At 51.1% G+C, this 6732-nt stretch overlaps 1 long non-coding RNA gene across 1 annotated transcript; it reads left to right on the forward strand.

The window, feature by feature from the left end:
* The first annotated feature begins 3916 nt into the window (after positions 1-3916).
* Positions 3917-6013, forward strand: LOC126962820 (uncharacterized). The gene is made up of 3 exons (XR_007728818.1): positions 3917-3964; positions 4263-4624; positions 5765-6013. It is a non-coding gene; the product is annotated as an uncharacterized LOC126962820 (long non-coding RNA).
* Positions 6014-6732: the final 719 nt, after the last annotated feature.

A 6732-nucleotide genomic window follows, 5' to 3' on the forward strand; every position in this document is an offset into this window, starting at 1 on the left:
TGATAACACCTCTGTCCCACTGTGAACACCCACGAGACTCTGGACCTCAGTATTACCAGTCACTGTACCGTCTCCGAATCTCCAGGTCAGCCATCTCCCTCCCATACCCTGCCCTGCTTTCTGGTGGACCTCACCATCTCTTTGAAACCCTTTCCTCACTTGACTTGAGACAGCATTCCCTGGTCTTCAGCCTTTCTCAGGGGGCCTCCCTGGGTCTCACTCTCTCACCTTTGTGGTGGCAGTGGTGCAGGCTCCATCCAGCTTTGGACCCTTCTTTTGATCTCTTCGCCCTCCTTAAATGAAGGTATCGAGCCATGATTTTTAAATTCCATCTGCATGCTGACTCCCCAAGCTGCTGTCTCCAGCCTGTTTTTGTGAACACAGGCTCAACCAGCCAACTGCCTCACACACATCATGCTTGCATGCTGTATTAGTCTGTTCTCACACTGCTGAAGAAAGGCCTGAGACTGGGTAATTTATAAAGAAAAGAGGTTTAATTGGCTCACAGTTCTGCAGGCTGTACAGGAAGCATGGCAGCATCTGCTTCTGGGGAGGCCTCAGGGAGCTTTCACTCATGGCAGAAGGCAGAGCCGGAGCAGGCATCTCACATGGCAGGATCAGGAGCAAGAGAGGGAATGGGGAGGTGCCCCACACTTTCAAACAGTCGGATCCCTCCAGAACTCACTCACTAATAGGAGAACAGCTCCGAGGGGATGGTGCTAACCCATTCATGAGAACTCCGCCCCCATGACCCAATCACCTCCTGCCAGGCCCCACCTCCAACACTGGGGATTACAATTGAACAGGAGATTTGGGTGGGAACACAGATCCAAACCATATCAGATGTCTAATGCCCATTTCAAATTGAGCATGTTCGAAGTAGAATTACTGATGTCTCATGCGTCCGTGTGAAGAGACCACCAAACAGGCTTTGTGTGAGCAACATGGCTGTTTATTTCACCTGGGTGCAGGCGGACTGAGTCCTAAAAGAGAGCCAGCAAAGGGTGGTGGGATTATCATTAGTTCTTATACGTTTGGGGATAGGCAGTGGAGTTAGGAGCAATGTTTTGTGGGCAGAGGGTGGATCTCACAAAGTACATTCTCAAGGGTGGGGAGAATTACAAAGAACCTTCTTAAGGGTGGGGGGATTATAAAGAACCTTCTTAAGGGTGGGGGAGATTACAAAGTACATTGATCAGTTAGGGTGGGGCAGAAACAAATCACAATGGTGGAATGTCATCAGTTAAGGCTATTTTCACTTCTTTCCTGGATCTTCAGTTGCTTCATGCCATCTGGATGTATACATGCAGGTCACAGGGGATATGATGGCTTAGCTTGGGCTCAGAGGCCTGACAACTGATACGCACCTCCCACCACCGCCTCCGCAAAAAAACAACAACAAACCAACAACAAAAAAAACATGACCCTCCAGCCGTGTTCCCTATTTCAGCAAAGGTGCCAGGCTTACCTGGAGGCCCAGACCTTGACCCTGTTTCCCATGTCCTCTCTGGTTCACATCTAAATTCATTGCCCCCACCACCTCCACTGCTCCTGCTCTGGTCTGTCTCACCTGAACTACTGCAAAAGTCTAAAGAAGGGATCCTCTTGCTGCTGTTCTTCTACATTTAAAATCTACTCAAGCACTCTGACAGACACCTCAGTTTTGTGGACCACTTAGTAATGTGCCTGGCAATGGCTCTCAGAGGGGCACTGGGATCCAGATCTCCAGGGCTCACTCCAGGTCCATTGATTGCCTGGAATTCACCCTCAGGTCTAACCACATAGAATGAAACTCAGCCACGGCCATTTACTCCCCCACACTGCTCCTGGGAGCAGAGATTCTATGTTGAAGAACTGGAGGCAAAAACAGAGGCAGGAATGTTAGATTCTCCAGTGGGGGGTGGTGGGGAGGTGTCCAGACAGGCACAGGCTCCAGCAGGAGCTGGGAGCTGCGGCAGTAAGGGGATGTTGTTCCAGAGACACATTGTAGCGAGTGGCCTTGGCAAAGCACTTATCCCTGATCTCAGCTGACCTCCAGGACAGAGCTGAGATGGATGGATGTTGGTCACCAAAGTTCAAAGGGACCCTCTTCCTCGAGGTCTCAAGCGGCACTAAATGAAAATGAGGGGCCACAGCATGAGCTCACTCATGACGCTGCACTTTGATACACTTTGCGATTTTTTTTTTTTGAGACAGAATCTCGCTCTGTCGCCCAGGCTGGAGTGCAGTGGTGTGATCTTGGCTTACTGCAACCTCCACCTCCTGAGTTCAAGTGATTCTCTTGCCTCAGCCTCCTAAGTAGTTGGGATTACAGGCACATGCCACCACACCTGGCTAATTTTTGTATTTTTAGTAGAGATGGGTTCTCACCATGTTGGTCAGGCTGGTCTTGAAGTCCTGACCTCCGCACCCGTCCCTTTGCACATATTAACTCATTGAAAATACACAACCGACCCATCAGTGGGGAGGCTCTCTTATCATTACTCTATAGAAAAGCAAACTGGAAATGCAGAGAAGCCACGGCCAGCTTGCGACTCTGTCTCCATCCCCTTCGCCAGGATCCCAGCTGGCTCCTGCATCCACCTCACTGTTTTCAGCCTGGCTCTCAAACTCCTCCTCAGCATCCTTCCTTGCTGTGGGCAAAGCAGGAGCCTTGTCTTGGCTGACCACCACAGGGACTTCTTGAAAACATGAGATTTCTCCTTGGCGATGATGTTCAGGCCTGAAGCAGTGGGTGATCCCACAGGGGTGTCTCTGGGGAAGCTGGACTGCCGTGTGTCCGGAGCTGGACCCCAGGCATCTCCCCTGCGGGATAGGAGGCTGGGGCAGCAGGCATGCTCGGACATTACCCACTCAGTGCACTCTCTTCTCCACCCACGCACTTCCCACGAGTAGGGGAAGCCACACCACTATTGTTTGTCAGTCAGTGTGAGGGCCTATTGCTAGAAAAGGTGTGATTTTGCTCACCCCACACTGAGGGCACCGCAGTGCTAAGGCACAAAGTGACAAGATGCTCGCCTCTGTGGCTTCCCGAATGTGAGCTTGTACCCCAGCCAGCCATGAAGTCATGGGGAGTTGCTTCCTTCTGTTCCCTCCTGAGAGTCCTAGAAACCCTCACTCGGCTCCTGGGCACAATCTCACAGGTAACATCTGGTGCGAAGATGCCTGCATCACCAGCCATGTCCTCCTGGTGTCGTTTGCTGAGTGTCCAATCCGGCTCTTTCCTCCCTGGCTTTGACACAATCCTCTGTTGGAGATACAGTGTCTAGCTTTTAGCTTAAACTGAGTCTCCAGGCAAGCATGGCAGAAAAGCAAAACCATCTACTCCGAGGTGACCTGACGACCTGGTTAAATGATGACAGTAGCTGGCAACAGAAGAGTCGAGGAGAGAAGTAACCCCTCATGAGGTTCGACGCAGAGTGATTTGGTAGGGATTTCCCCAGGGGCACACAGCACAGCCAGGACATGGACATGGCCCCAGGCCTTCCCATTCCCTCTGGAAAGAGTACGATTTCTAGGGCATTTTATTAATATAACACTTTATTCATATCTTGTACATTTTGCATATACAAAATTAGCCTCTCAGCTTCACTTTTAGATTTTAGAACTTTTTCCACCCTGTGGGCTGCATAAACAGGTCAGCAGGTCAGCTCTTCGGTGAGTAGCAAGTAGAAAATGTGGAGCTAATTAAAGGTCAAGGACACCACGGTACCTGTTATTTTCAGGGCCTGTCTCATGTGGCTGCCATCTCGGGCAGTGAGGTGAGGGATCTGGCTGTCTGTGAAGCACCAAGATGGTTTGGGTGTAAAGTCATGCCGCCAGTCTTGATGACTTCCTGAGTTTAGTGTCTGATCACAGGGAAGATGACATCACAAAGGCATGTCTGCAGAGGCTGGCCCCTTGGCCGAGTGAGGCAGGGACAAGACCAGGCACAGAGGAAGGGGAGGGCACATGAAACCCTCTGGTGTGTTTTTTCAGGGCATAACACAAAATAAAACCGCAACAAGCAGCAAGGAAACAGTTCACACCAAGGACGAGAGTGGAGTCTAGGGATGGGTCAGGGGATGCACTCACCTCCAAGGCTTGTGGGTTGCACCCTTGAGAGGCCACTCAGGCTCAGGCACACAGAGGTCACCTGAGGACATGACATGTCCTGCTTTCTATGTGGAGTCTTTCTATTAATTATTTATACCTTACCTTTATAACCTCTCTCACACACGATATCTTGTTTATTCTTTTTTTTCTTTCCCTTTTTGAGACAGGGTCTCACTCTGTCATCCAGGCTGGAGTGCAGTGGCACCATCCCAACTCTCTGCAGCCTTGACTTCTTGAGCCCAAGTGATCCTCCCACCTCAGCCTCCAAAAGTGCTGGGATTACAGGCTTGAGCCACTACACCCACCCTCATTTATTCCTTTAAAGTGAGGAAAATGACCACATACCAAACTGGAATTGTAACAAAGCCTGCACAAGCCTAGAACACAGCCCTTGACCGCCCCAGCACAAACGTCCTGCAAAAACCTGGTTTGGGAAAAACTTACCTTTGGAGATAACGTAGGGACAAGGAACCAGCAAAGGATCATCCTGAAGACCCGGCCCACAGCAGAATGATGGGAACACAGGCAGGTGAGTCAGAGCACTGACCAGAAGTTGCGGCCACATGCTGCATGAACAGCAGGTGACACTGGCGGAGGGAGCAGCCATCACTGCAAACCGGAGGCATGCCTGAGAGTGCGGGGAGGCGGCAGGGCCTCTGGGGAGAGGGGATGCGGCCTGGCCAAGCTCCAGGTTGGAAAAGCCCAGTTCAGAAATGATTTCCTTGGGAGTAGGCTGCAGGGAACCCAGTGCCAGATATCTACTGAAAGATATCTTCCAAGCTCCTTACATGCAGAACCAGAACAGGAAGTCCTCACTTATTACCATTTTATTCCTGGGGCTCCACGCTCCTTAAAACATCAAATGAATAAGCAATGAACTGAACCAAAGTTTAAAACTATCTGCACAGAAATGCCACATTGCTGAATACTGCCAGGTTGAGGCATTCTGGCCAAAGCAGCAAAGTCACCTTCCGAAAACCTGCAAGGCTAGGAATGGGCCTCACTCAGGGAATCACCCAAGGCCTCTGGAAGCCAGTCCAGGTGCACAGCGATAATCTGGAAGGAAGTTCTAGCCACAGGGAAGGAAGGCAGTTCAGGTGTACAGTCACAAGGCTGCACTCGCTGGGGCTCTGGCCTGCAGAGGCTCCCAGGGCAGGGAAGGCAGGAAGCACAGTGCTGTGGTGAATGGCAGAGAAGGCCTTCGATTCGCAGAAAGGAAGAAAGAAAAGAAAAGGATTAGCTGGGCCAGGCATGGTGGCTCATGCCTGTAATCCCAGCACTTTGGGAGGCTGAGGCTGGTGGATCGCTTGAGCCCAGGAGTTCCAGACCAACCTGGGCAAGACGGTGAGACCCCATCTCTACCAAAAAAACTCAAACAAAAATTAGACAAGTGTGGTGGTGTGCACCTGTGGTCCCAGCTATGCGGGAGGCTGAGGTGGGAGGATTTCTTGAGCCAGGGAGGTGGAGGCTGCAGTGAGCTGATTGCTTCACTGCACTCCAGCCTGGGTGACAGAGCGAAACCCTATCTCAAAAAAAGAAAAAAGAAAGAAAAGAGAAAACAAGAATGTGCAGAAATAGAAAGGAATAAGCAAAAAATCATCTAGACAAAGACAGGAGACAAGAAGTGCAGGGAAAATGACAGAAAACTGTCCACTCATCCGAAATACAGGTGGTGTCCCTGTACCAAGACAGACTGTGACCTCCATGCTCCAGGGCCAGCTACCGGCAGGCTCTGAATGAGGAGGAGTTTTCAGAGAAGAACATCTCAAAATGGAAATATTTCAAAGACCAAGCAGTGTAAAAGCATCTCCAGGAAGACTTGGGCTTCAGACCCCTACTGAAGGGGTCCCAGGCCCAGGCTTCCCCTGGTGGGGGGGTGGGGGTCTCTGAGGCAGTACTTTGTCACCTTTTCATGGAAATATCACGGTCCTAGAATAGAATCTGGGCTTGAAGAGGGGCCTCCCCTGGCCTCCAGGGGATGGAGCACTTTAGTGTAAATGTAATTTTTTCAAGAATAGTTTTGTTTTGTGTTATTTTAACACTCCCCAAGGCAATCTGCTTGCACACTCCAGTGCGGGCAGCATTCATCCTAGCAGTTCTACCAATGGGATCCGGGTCTGAGGACTCGTAGTTCATTCTGGCGCTCCTGCTGGGGCCTGACAAAGGCACAGCACCAGCATCCCAGGCAGCCTCAGGATGGAGCTGTGAGGACGCGGGATCCCCAAAGGTTAATGAAGTTCTCTCACGACCTCCACAGCGAGGACATTCTCTAGCAGGAGAACCAGCCCTGGATAACTCCCTGTGCTGTCCTAGTTCTGAGCACTTGGTGCTTTAACTCATTCAATGCCTACAACCACTAGTTTTGAAAAAGTGAGAGGAAGCCCAGGGACGTGGAGTCGCTTGTCCAAGATTGCACAGTTAGCATGTGGCCAACCCAGCGTCTGAAATCAGGCACTGTGAGTCAACGTCCAGCCCCATCCTCTGGCTCCCGGGACTTCTGTCACTTGTGCTCTCTGGGGTCCACTTCCTCATGCTGCCACCTCCGCCAGTCTCCCTAGGTGACGGGCAGGGTCAGTGTAGCCTGTGCTCAGCCTGAACCCAGGCTCTTCTCTACCAAAGCAGATTGAGGGGGGTAGG

Source organism: Macaca thibetana, chromosome 9 (assembly GCF_024542745.1).
Source record: "Macaca thibetana thibetana isolate TM-01 chromosome 9, ASM2454274v1, whole genome shotgun sequence".
NCBI classification, from domain to species: domain Eukaryota; kingdom Metazoa; phylum Chordata; class Mammalia; order Primates; family Cercopithecidae; genus Macaca; species Macaca thibetana.